This window comes from Rhipicephalus sanguineus, chromosome 6 (genome assembly GCF_013339695.2).
Source record: "Rhipicephalus sanguineus isolate Rsan-2018 chromosome 6, BIME_Rsan_1.4, whole genome shotgun sequence".
NCBI classification, from domain to species: domain Eukaryota; kingdom Metazoa; phylum Arthropoda; class Arachnida; order Ixodida; family Ixodidae; genus Rhipicephalus; species Rhipicephalus sanguineus.
The window spans coordinates 108535748-108548397 of NC_051181.1; the positions used below are offsets into that span (position 1 = coordinate 108535748).

General features: G+C 46.6%; 1 long non-coding RNA gene across 1 annotated transcript in view; it reads left to right on the forward strand.

Annotated features, from left to right (window-relative positions):
• Nucleotides 1-2238: 2238 nt before the first annotated feature.
• LOC119396152 (uncharacterized) overlaps nt 2239-12650 on the forward strand; it is a 91590-nt gene continuing 81178 nt past the window's right edge. The window contains exon 1 of the long non-coding RNA XR_007416564.1: nt 2239-2365. This is a non-coding gene — a long non-coding RNA (uncharacterized LOC119396152). The remainder of the gene's footprint in view (nt 2366-12650) is intronic.

Here is a 12650-nt window from a genome sequence, read left to right on the forward strand (position 1 = left end):
ACATTGAGGGAAACGTTACGGAATGATGTTAGAGAAATTTCGAAGCGGTATACGCACACTCATATGTTGAAGAGTCACATATCTATTATATAACCAGTTGTTTACATTTGCGTAACGATGGCAACAGCATGGGTGTTACCAACACCAGGCGCGGTAAGCTGATATGTAGTGCTTATATTATTCAATACTGGATAGCGCGAATCCAAACAGGACAAAGGAACACAGATGCACATGACAGGCGTTACTCGCAACTAAGCTTCATTCAGGAAAGTTTTCGTAGATATATACAAAACCGAGTGGCACGCGCAGGCGCACTGCACGTATGTTACAGTCACAATTACATTTGTTATACTTGTCCGTTATGACGGAGAGCGCACGCACGTTTCACGAACCCGTATGTATGTGTAGAAGGGGTTCTTGACAGTTCTTGAACAATGTGATCATCACCGTGATAAGTGAGCACCAGCAGCTGGACCGGACTTGTTAATCGGATCCGTTCGTGATCGCGGCTATGAGGAGTCTAAGCGTAGTGAAGTGCGAGGTATAGTGCAGCTGGCGGAAATCCTGGATGCCTCTTACGATGAAATGATCTATGATGCCTCCGTCGTAGACGTGGCAGCGAGGTCCTTTGATGCCCTCTCCACATCCAATCCGTATTTCACGCAGTATAAGGACCAAGCGTTGTTGAGTCTTGATAAATCAATGTTGAAGTCAGCGGTAATGATGAGAAGCCTGGTTCTCTCAGCAGATTTATTGTAGGAAGCATTGACGCCGGTTTTTGCGTAATCCACGTGGTCCACGTTGCGGACCACGTGGACGAGTGGATGGTAGTTGAGCGTCTTCCAGGGGTGTTCTGTCTTCAGTTTCCTCAGTTTCCTTGCGTCCGCCGCGGTGGTGTAGTGGTTAAGGTGCTCGGCTGCTGACCCGAAGGTCGCAGGTTCGATCCCGGCCGCGGCGGTCGCATTTTGGTAGAGGCGAAATGCTAGATGCCCGTGTTCTGTGCGATCTCGGTACACGTTAAAGAATAACCGGATGGCCAAAATTTCCGGAGCCCTTCGCTACGGCGTCTGTCATATCATAGTGTTGTTTTCGGACATAAAACTCCAACAATTATTATTATCACTTTTCTTGCGTGTCAATGTGTGTGTTCGCAGTTACTGTGTTGGTTGAAACTTTGTATCACTTGTGGCACATACCCGCATAACATTAACTCTGGTTTACGGGTATGTGCCACAAGTGACTGACAGAAAGGGTTTCATGACGTACGCAACAGGTATTTTGCGTTATTCATGCCATGACCAGTGCACCGTGTTCGTCATACACTGATCCCCTGCTGTGCCAATTTTGGTATATTACAAATTATGGAGACGACCAGGAGAGCACCCAGACGTAGGCGGCTAGATAGATACGTAGATAGAAACGGCCAAAGTGCCTGAGGTTCGCTAAGAAATGCTTCGCATTTAAAAGTGTGCCACACTCGCCGCCAGGGCTGCGATCGGCACTGACTAACACTATAGGTTTACATGCACATATATACTCCATAAAGTGGATGGGAGGATGACCGCCGCCGTAGATCAGTGGTAGAGCATCGGACGCGTTATTCGAAGGCCGCAAGTTCTATACCTGCCGGCGCGGCAAGTCATTTTTTCGTCCACTTTACTTTCTGGACATTTACATCATAATTACTACAAATAACATCCCCTATACTTTCCTTGGCATTATTGCCTGTTAGTTCGCATCATAATAGCATAGCAATTCATGTTTCTTTCAGAGACATTTCGTGCCATAAATAGGATTCGAGAACCGCCGACAAAGGCGCTGCTCGCAACGCAAACGATTTATGTAATCGCCTTCTGCTAGCAGTTATCGTTCTCTGACAATAATACAGTGGTATCATATCTATCATGGCATCGCGATGGGCTCGCTTTAGTTAATTTTGCGGCGAGCATAAGCGAAACGACTTCTCAGATAGTTATCTTCAATGCCACACCATTGTTTAATCAAGGAAGTTTTCGTTTCGAACGTACCTGTCTATATGTACAGGTATAAGACGCAACAACAAGGATATGTTGGCACGAGAACAGGTGGCCCACCCGTGGTTGGTTCAGGTGAAGTTAAGGAAATTCATTTCTGTTAGTGACAATACAGGTGTACATTGTGGAAGGCGCCAGGAGTTACGCAATAATGTTGTTGTTCGTCAAGGCCTACCTAGATCGACCAGCGGCCGCAATAAAAGCACGCTGGCCGAGCACAGACCACGGCAGAAGTGACTGCACCTTCCTGGATCACCAATAACCTGCAAGCTCCAAGAAAGCCACGATGAAGAAACTTGTGCTCATATTGGTCGTCGTTCTTCTCTGCGAAGGTAAGACCCAGAGCTGCGAAGTCTGTTACGGCTCTCTTTCAGGAAGCAATCATAGCTTTTCGGTCGGCTTTCCGCAATCTGAGAAAAAAAAAGTTCATTGCGTTCACCAATCAGCTGTTTGAAGTATCACCTAAGACTTCACTCACAAGAGAATAATGACCTATGCTTTATAAAGAGAGTAACAGAAAGAAGAAACGCTGTTGCGCAAATCACATATGATTAATTGACTGAGTGGCTAGGTGCCAATCATCTCAGGAGTATCATCATCCTCATCATAATCACAATGAGGCGCAGGCAACACGCTCGATCGAGGCGTCACCGGTCGAAACCGAATGCTGATAGTGCGCACTGAAACAGGCACGAGATAGTATCTTCTTTGTCTTTTTTTTCCAAACTAGAATGCTGTAAATGTGTCTTGAGGAAACATATTACCGCAAAATTAATAAGCTATTTTAAGGCTACCGACCCTTTTCATAACATACGCCGAGGATGCGCAATGAGGCACGCGGGGCCTTTGTGGCCGGTGCACAAGGTGTTTATTGCTTCCCATTCTCGTTCTGTAAAGGGGACATAAGGCAGACAAGAGATGCCTGAATAACCGCTTAAGAGAGAACAACCAGAAAGGGCGGTTGTGAGGCGACAATGTTCTTCGTCCGGTCCATGTGAAGCTACGACAAGCTGTCGAGAAGCAAAGGCGGGGACCACGGATGTCGTGATTGTGTGCGCAGGCAGAGCAAGAAAATTTCAAGGATACGATCAGTGCCATCTGTAGCCTAAAGCATCAAATAACAAAGGAAATACTGTGTTCCTGTGTGATCTTATACAGGTAGAGCAAACACCAGCGCCCCTGACGCCATTTGTACGTAAAAGCGCTACCGTCTGCTGGGTTCGTTATTTCGCAAAACTGCTAGCCGGCCTAGTTGGAACGAATTCATCGTAGTACTTGCGCGAAAACAAACGGGGACGAAGAAAGGAGACAGACGGACTAGCGCAATCTAACAACCGATTTATTTTTGAAAAAAACGTTTGCTTAAAAGCCCAACGAGATCTGCGCGCTTCCGCCAGAGCGCACACACCATCCTCGCATATAACAATCACTAGACCACAATTCCCGAGATCATCGCGTCCACACACAGAAACACACACACCAAAAAGAAAAAAAAAACATCAAAGGCACCTACATCGACAAAATGAAAAGGGAACGTCATTAAAGATACGCGGACAGCAGCGAAATCTCCTTATCTAATAAAGCAACAGATGGATGGCTGATGCACTTGTCTTTTAGCCTCTCAATCCAAAGCGCCTCAACTATTTCCCTCGCAGTCTTGTTCCGGTGTTTGAACAGAATGCCAGTGCCTCCAGGCTGAGGTATGCACCCACATTCCTTACAATGCATGGCCATATGCGTACTAGGGCGACCTTTCAGGCTGGACAAATGCAATATCAAACATCCGAGCAAGAACCAGTTTGTGGAATGCGCGACTAATGCTGTGTATAACATTCCTTTGACGCGTGGTCATGCGTACGTAGGGCAGACTGGACGTTGCTGCAACACTAGACTAAGGGAGCATTTGTCCAGCCTGAAAGGTCGCCCTAGTACGCATATGGCCATGCACTGTAAGGAATGTGGGTGCATACCTCAGCCTGGAGGCACTGGCATTCTGTTCAAACACCGGAACAAGACTGCGAGGGAAATAGTTGAGGCGCTTTGGATTGAGAGGCTAAAAGACAAGTGCATCAGCCATCCATCTGTTGCTTTATTAGATAAGGAGATTTCGCTGCTGTCCGCGTATCTTTAATGACGTTCCCTTTTCATTTTGTCGATGTAGGTGCCTTTGATGGTTTTTTTCTTTTTGGTGTGTGTGTTTGTGTGTGTGGACGCGATGATCTCGGGAATTGTGGTCTAGTGATTGTTATATGCGAGGATGGTGTGTGCGCTCTGGCGGAAGCGCGCAGATCTCGTTGGGCTTTTAAGCAAACGTTTTTTTCAAAAATAAATCAGTTGTTAGATTGCGCTAGTCCGTGTGTCTCCTTTCTTCGTCCCCGTTTGTTTTCGCGCAAGTACTACAATGAATTCGTTATTTCGTGCATCAGTACGGGTGCAGCCTCGTCAAAATAAATCTAGGGTCATGACTAGGGTGTCTACTTGTTTTAACTCGACAGCGTTACAGCGCACGCCCAAACAAAAGAACACATCGGTCTCAGAATTAGAAAGATATGACTGTATTTTAAAAACGATAGTATTTCTTGGAATACTTCAACGCAGATGTTCTGTCTGTCTCTCTGTCTTTCTGTCTGTCACACGATTCAGCCACCCGGCCAAAGTTTAAGCACCTGCTGAACGCGCAGCCAGCTTGAACTGGGTGCTGCGTTCATACTTACGAACATTGTCGATCAAAAAGCAAATAGTACGCATACCTGAGGCGCAACACCAATACGTAAATAGGAGGTGGTGTGTTCCTTTACTAGAAAGTACATAGACACGTATTTCCAAAGACCCTAGTGTTTCTTAGGCTGCGCTGAAACGGCTGATTGAAAAAACAAACGGCCGGCAGAAGGCTATCGTCTTTCGACGACATTTGCAGCGAAGCACGCAGATACGCGGCCATTTTTTTTACTGATTTATCTCCAGAAATTCTTCAATAAATCGGATTTAGAGCTGTCATAGCTTCGTCAATTCGAGTTTATGACAACATATAAATGGTTAGATAGAGTTTTAACGACATATAGAGAGTGAGACCTCCAAATAAAAAATTGGCCGCTTATGTGCGTGCTTCGCTGCAAATGTCGTCGAAAGGCGATAGTCTTCTGCCGGCCGTTTCTGCGGCGTTTCAGCGCAGCCTAAGAAGCACTAGGGTCTTTAGAATTACGTATCTATGTATTTTCTAGTAAAGGAACACACCACTTAATACTTACGTATTGATGTTGCGCCTCAGATATGCGTAATATTACTTTTTTGATCGACAATGTTCACAAGTATGAACGCAGCTACCTGTTCAAGATGGCTAGGCGTTCATCAAGTGCTTAAACTTTGGGCGGGTGGCTGAATCGTGTGACAGACAGACAGACAGACAGGCAGACAGACCAAAATTTCTGCGTTTAAGTCACCCAAGAAAGACTATCGTCTTTAAAAATCTTAGCATAACATTAGTCTTTTGCCTAAAGGCACAGTGATATCATTATCAGGAGCTCCAGTGAGGCACTCCAGATTTATTTTTATGCCCTAAAGGGAACTTCTTTTGCGCACGAAGCATAGCGCAGAGATGTTGCGCATCACCCCGAGTCGCAAACACTCTCTTTCGCACAGGCTTTTGTGTCAAAGTAGAGTTCCCTTTGCTGTTGTTGTGTTTGAGATGCTGTTATTTTTCTTCTTCGGTGTTTTAAGACGAACGTGTTTGATGCCGGGGTCCACCGAGCTTCACTAAGCTCATGTTTGTCACTGAAGTGACGTCGCTAAAATGCACACGAACAGATAACAAAGAAAAAATTAAGGCAGCTTCGAACTAGGGGTATCAAACCTGAAGGAAGTCGGAGCTGTGTAGCCTTCTTCGTTTCTCTTCGGTTTTCTCTTTCTTTCCTCCTCTCCTTCTTTCTTGTTCTTTTTTCCAGTTTTTTTTTTCTGCGTTTCTTTTTCTCTTCATTTCGTTTTTTCTTCATTTTTTCATTTTTCTCTCTCTATTTCTCGCTTGCTTGCTCTTTTTCAATTTTATACGTGATTTTGCCTGCGCTGAAGAACAAGAGGAAGAAGACTTCGCTTTGACGCGAACACGCGCTCTATATGCAACAGTTGGCTGTGTTATATGTGGTTTTGCCTGCATTAATATCACCATCAAGGCGCTCGAAGAACACGAAGACTTCTCAGATGGCTATGCTTTGCCTGCGTTACGCCAAGCTACGACGACAGCATACGATCACAGCCTACGACCACCCGACCCCCAAAAATGCTCAGCATTTAAAACCAGAATAAATAGTTTCGTTGATTTCGATAAACTGGGAGTCGAATCCACGACCTTTCGGTTCGTGACGATAAGTGAGGGACGTTCTAGCCACTGCGCTACTGACGCTAACGCACGGGAATTCACAAACGCGCCTTACATCTCTCAAACCTGCTCCCTCTCACAGTGATATTGGTTGGCATAGGTTGGCAGGGGCGGTGTCGCCGTCTGGGAGCGGTTAAGTGAAGTGGTGCATCATGGCACTTACGCGCACCGGCAGCGAGCGCTTCAGTAGTTGTAGCGCATTATTGTGAAAACTCTACGGCTGGTGCAATGCGCCATACGCCGTGATTTGATCCCTTGGCAACAAAGTACGTGACTTGTCTTTCGCGTCATGTTAGCGTGTGACGCCTCCTCGTCAGACTAGTGCAGCTTTCACATGCAGCAGCGGTGGTTCTCCGACGTCTACTGCTTTCAGTGTGATAGCGCCGACTTATAAAACTGCTGAAATAAACGACACAGAAAGGCAATCAAGTGGACGCGCGAATGTCGCACGGTGAGTTCTTTAGTGCAGCGAGAGATGCGCCAACGGGCAGCGGCGGAGGAGGAGGAGAAAGACTTTATTTATCCCAAGAGGGAAGGGTGCGGTGGTGGAGGGAGCAGAGGAGCCTACCCGGCGTAGGTCTCCGCTACCCTCTTGGCCCAATCCAGGATCTGGTCCTGGACCTCGGGCGCCGAGCTGCACATAGCAGCCTCCCACAGCTCCTTACTACTAATGTTCAGTGAGTTAGGTGGTGGGTTCAAAGTACAACCCCACATGATATGATCGAGATTGGCTCTTTGTTGGCAGAAAATTCATAAAGGGGAGGGATATATCGCAGGGTGTATAAGATGGCGAAAAGAGGGGGTAGGGAACGTACGGGTCTCTAACTGGCGCCAAAGTATTTCGTGGTGGCGAATAGCTCCCCGGTGTAAGTGGGGGTGCACTTTGCGCTGAAGGCGGTAGTGGTTTGTTATGTCGTGGAAGGTCAAAAGACGATCCCTCGCACTGAAGGGTGCCGCGTGGTCTAAGGTGTCGTCGGTGGCCTGCGCCCGGTCTGTCATTCCTCGAGCACAGGCATGAGCCACCTCATTGCTACACAGCCCCGCATGCGCGGCCGTCCATGTGAGAGCAACGTCTTGCGTGGGAGAATGTTTATTAGGAATTGAAAGGGCAGTGTGTGAGATGCGACCTGCACTGAAGTTACGTATGGCAGTTTTAGAGTCACTAACAATCATAGCGGAACGCGCACCCGCGTTCCGCTTCTCGCTGGCGTGTCTGTCGCTATACTAAAGCATTCACTGCGCGACATTCGCCCTGCGACGTCACTGCCTTGAGCCAGTGGGAAGCGGAACGCGTTCCCGCGTTCACGGCCAAGCTGAACTATCTCTCGCGCTCCGGAAGCGCTGTGTGATATATGCAGGAGCACAGGCGTAGGTTGCCCTAGTACTGGGGAGCGCACACCTTCGCGTTTCTCTAGTCAAATGACGGCGCTTCTAATGAGTGCACATCTAGTACCGGTGTTTCTTATTTGCTTGTTGATGCCAACTTTGCGCGGAATTCACCATAGCCTGTGCCCAGGTGTATGTTAACTACCTCAGCCACGACAAGGGTTAAATCATGATCATGGACGTTCGTCGTCGGTCTGGAGATGGGCCACAAGGCTTCAAAGTAGGACGTCAGACGGGACTGTGGCTGCCAAACACGAATAGACATTGTACAAGCTCTAATACATCAATGTGCAATAAATAATCAACTAGAGAGGGAGAGAGCGAAAAAAAAAGAGGAGCAAGAAACACACACGTACACACACAGGACAAAAAAGAACACACACAGGAAAGGCGTTCTGGCTCTCTCTCCCAAATAATCAACTGCTGCTGTGAATACACGGTTCAAGTTCGTGCTATACCAACTTCTGTGACGGAGGAATGAACCATGGATTTTTATTGCCATGCTTTATTTACTTTGTGAAAACATGCATCGGACAGGAGAGAGGGGCAATGCTGGCACAGGAAGCTTTAATAATACTCATGAATTTAATACGCCGAAAAATAATTCTGGATGGTGACAAATACCATTTGCTACCACTACACCTTGTGCGAAGCTGGAGCCACTAATTTCTCCGCCAAGGGTCGTTTTCTGGACCTATATTGGAGTCGCTCTTCGGACACCGAACTGGTAGTTGAACCGTTGATTGATCGATTAAAAATGCGCTCCCATGTTATTCTCTCGGCGCATCTATAGGCAGGTAGATCGGAAGGATGCCCACTAGTACACATCCAAGAAATTACACTTTTATTGGCGAGCAAATCTATGCGAAAGCATTCACTCGCTGACTGCTTCGGGATGCTTTATGTGCCAAAAAGCATTTTTGTTGTCCGAAATCTAGCCGCTACTAAGTTCAAGATTTTTTTTTAGCTTGCCAAAGCTGAAGTGGTCACTTCAGTTTTTCATCTTGGGCCAGTGACCAATCAAACTGAATGTTTGACTTGTCACTGTTACTAGGTCCGAACTTTAGAATCCTGAAGGGGAAAATAGGCGGGAATACAGAGGCCCCTGTGAAATAGCTGACAAGACGGCCAACATTTCGTTGTGTAAATGAACTTGGACCAAGCCAAGCTGTTAAAAATATCCCTGGCCAGCGTAGGGGTAGGCGTGGGTGGGCTCTGCCTTCTATTAATCCATCAGGGGGGAAGGGGAGCACGATCTCCGCTGTACCGCCGTAGTCTCTGCCAATGCGTGTCAGTGCATTGCAACGACTGCGGTTGCCTACCACTGTTTAATGAACATTCAGTTGTGTTTAACATGGTGGATAAGGATACACGGGAGATAGTCGAGGCTAATCTGATTAAAAAAAAAAAAAAAAAAGATGCCAACTGCGTGAGTGCGCCAAGCGATTTCTCTTAGCACTTAGTAAATCACCTATCTCGATGATGCTGGCTTGCATGATTATTACCTTTTCGCCTGTCTTTGTCTTTCCTTTATGTACCACACGCTTCCGAAATGAAAATCAGTTGTTAGTAGCACACGTCCACTCGTCTTTCGAGTGCGTGTCATTTCAGAGCTCTGGCCTCAATGGTTGCGGTGAAGGACTGTTTATGAACGTGCGTTAGGAAGCTGTGTTTGGAGCTAACGTTCATACTCTTGGCTTCCTGTAGCTTTGTAGTGCTTGTATATTGATGGCAACGATTTTTCTCGCAGTGGCACTAACGGAAGCGGCACGTCCTGCTCCCGCAAGAGGCGGCGGTGGGAAGAAACCGGTGCTTTGTAATGTAAGTGCATTTTCCTAAAATTATTACTCAAGTTCAAACGAAAAAGGAAGCCACAGTTAATAACGATTGCATACGGATACCACTTACGTGGAAATTGTAATGAAGCTTTTAACGCGACAGCGCTAAAGAGGTCGTTTCGCAGAAATCCCGGTGTCGGTGTCGGCGCCGGCGTCGTTCGTTGCAAGCGAAAAATCAGCGTTGTCAGTGAGCGAAAATTGGAAGGAGATGCAAATGAATAAATAATAAAAAAAGCTTAAGACAGCTTCGCATTGGTGGTGTCAAGCCTGAAGGAAGAGCGGATGTAGGCGACCTTGCTTTCTCTCTTTCTTTTTGCTGTTCCTGGCCAGTGCGCCGCTCTTTTATACCGATGCTGACGTCATCTCTTTAGCTCCGCCTACGCAGCTGTGCAGAGGGATCGAGAAGTAGCGGGAGGCTAGACTCCGTAACGCATGTGATATTGTGTGGCAGAAGCGTGCACTCGCACCAGGCGTCAAAACATGTGCATTGCGCAACGAGTGGTTGGTTTAAAGGCCCTCCAATTACAAAGCGCACAGGTATAATTAATCATCATTAGGCAGTTTTAGAATAGCGTGCGCTAAGTTAGCGTTAGCGTTTGCGGCCCGCTATTTCCGTCACTTAACAGGAGCCCGCAAGCGGTTAGCGTACGACGCATGCGCAGTTGCGCGAAAAGCCAGCGCAATGCTTTGCGTACGCTATTCTAAAACTGCCTATTTACAGCAACAGCATCAAGGAGGAGTGCGGCTGCGCAGCTGCGCGTGTTGCCTTACGGAAGTGTACTGGGTACTTCCCAAATTCGCAATGGAAAGAATTATGCCGTACTGGGCACTTCACAACTCTATTCGCAGTAGGCATTCGCAACAGCCTATGTAACGCACACAGACGTTACTATCCTTGCGGCACGGTGTCCGCTGAGAACCGAGGCGAGGCTAGGGATTGAGAAGGCTATGCAAATGGGCCCCATTACGCTATCACGTTCTACTCTTGAAAGCGAAACTCAAGCATGCTATAAGTTCTTTTTTTCTTTCTTTTTCGCCTGTTACTTGCATCAGATGGCAAAACGCTATGTTTTGGAATGAAACAATGTATTCTTTGGAAATGCGCAAGTTGTCAGCAGCCAGAAACGACATTGTGAAGGTGCGAGAAATGTGACAAACCACTCAATAACCTAACATAGATGACATGGGCAGTATTCGTTGATACATAAACCTGGAAGTAGGATATTGGCCCCGTGCTGAAGTGCAATCGTGTAACTGAGCTTTCACGTACGCAGTACATTCCGAACGTTACCACGGCACCAGCAAGTGGCTTCCATGTTACGGCTTGAATTAGATTGAAGAGATGTTGAAGATATAAGGTCTCCCGCACATCATACGCCTCGCCTGTCCGACAAATACGCTTGCAGCGTAACAGGTGATGACTATTCTAATCTCGCTATTGCTGGCTATCTGTCGACTTCCTGTAGAGCGTTAACTTTGATTTTCCTCTTTCAATAGATACTGGTGTGCCTAGGAGGCACAAAAGTATCTATTTACCATGCACCATTCTTCCTGTAAATTCACTGGAAGAATGGTGCATGGTAAATTTAATACTAGGGTGAAAATAGGCTGAAAGCCCAACGATTATCCATATCATCTATGACTTTTCCATTGGACCTGTTAAGACCAGGAATCTATCTTACATGGACATAAGAATGAATATTTGCTCGCGCATTTGGTCTTGTGTTACCTGTTCTTTCTAAAAAGAGACAGGGCGTGCAAACACGGACACAAGAAAGAGATCAGGACACCACAAACGCCGACTAACAACTGAAGAGACGCACAACGGCTGAAAAGAAAGAAGGCACGAAAACTTATCTGCGCATGCCCATGCAACCGGCGAACCTATCAATCCGGCACGCGTGGCGGTCTACGTAGAAGATAACTGTTAAGGCATTTGATTTCATCTTTATGCAAGTTAATCGACGGTTGGCTCACGCATGCGCTACCACTATTCTCGATATGCCATGCTTCAATCATCAGGCGCGTTTCTTCATTTCTATGCCGGTTACAAACACTGCGCATTCATCGAATTTTGGCGTGCACCTTACAATCTCGACAATGTAAAGATAGATTAGAAGTGAGCCTCCTGTTACGATCTCTTATGTTCCAACAATCTCTGGTTTATGCATCTGCCCGTCTGTCCTACGTAGAAGCGGCCGCAGCTGAAAGGGACCTTATACACCACACTCGTACGGCAATCAGTGAATTTGTTGGTGTGTTTTACGAAACAATTATCGGTCCGCTTCTTGTCTTTTACCTCGCTCATTCTTCCTCTGCAACAGCGGCACAAATCTTACCTAGCTTATTGGCAGCCGTGAAAACAACATTAACGCCCGTAATCTACTTCCTACTTTCTTTAGCCTGTGAGATATGCAATGAATGTACGGAATACCTACGACAACGTTTCTTCCTATCGCTTTCTGCAACCATGCTCGGACTTAACACAATAGACTTCTTTAAACGCTCAGCGACCGTGGCCACTGCATCACGAGGATACCCTACATCTAAAGACGCGTAACCTGTGCGCTAAAGCTATCACTCATTTTGTGTTCACATGACTTGGTGAGGGCTGACTTAAGGCAAGACATGGCGATGCCGTTTTTTACAACCTTCGAGTGCTTCGACGAAAAATTTAAACAGCGGTTTGGAAGATCTAGGAGAATACTGCCAGCACACGTGGTGGTTCTTCTGGAACGTTAAGGAAATGTCTAGAAATTGTATTCCATTATTCTGAGGCACCTCTTTAGTAAAGCTCAGCCCTCCTCCATTTAATTCAAATTTTTCGCTCACGGAAGTTACCACCTTTTCAAAGTCCTCATCACTACAAAAATCAGTAGTCGTCCACATAACGAAAAACCTTAATACCGAATTACCTAAGGGCGCCTTCCAAAAGATTGTCAATCTTGCTAAGGTATAAATCACTAAGAACCGGAGCAACCTTAGAACCAATACATATCCCTGATTTCTGCACATACGCCT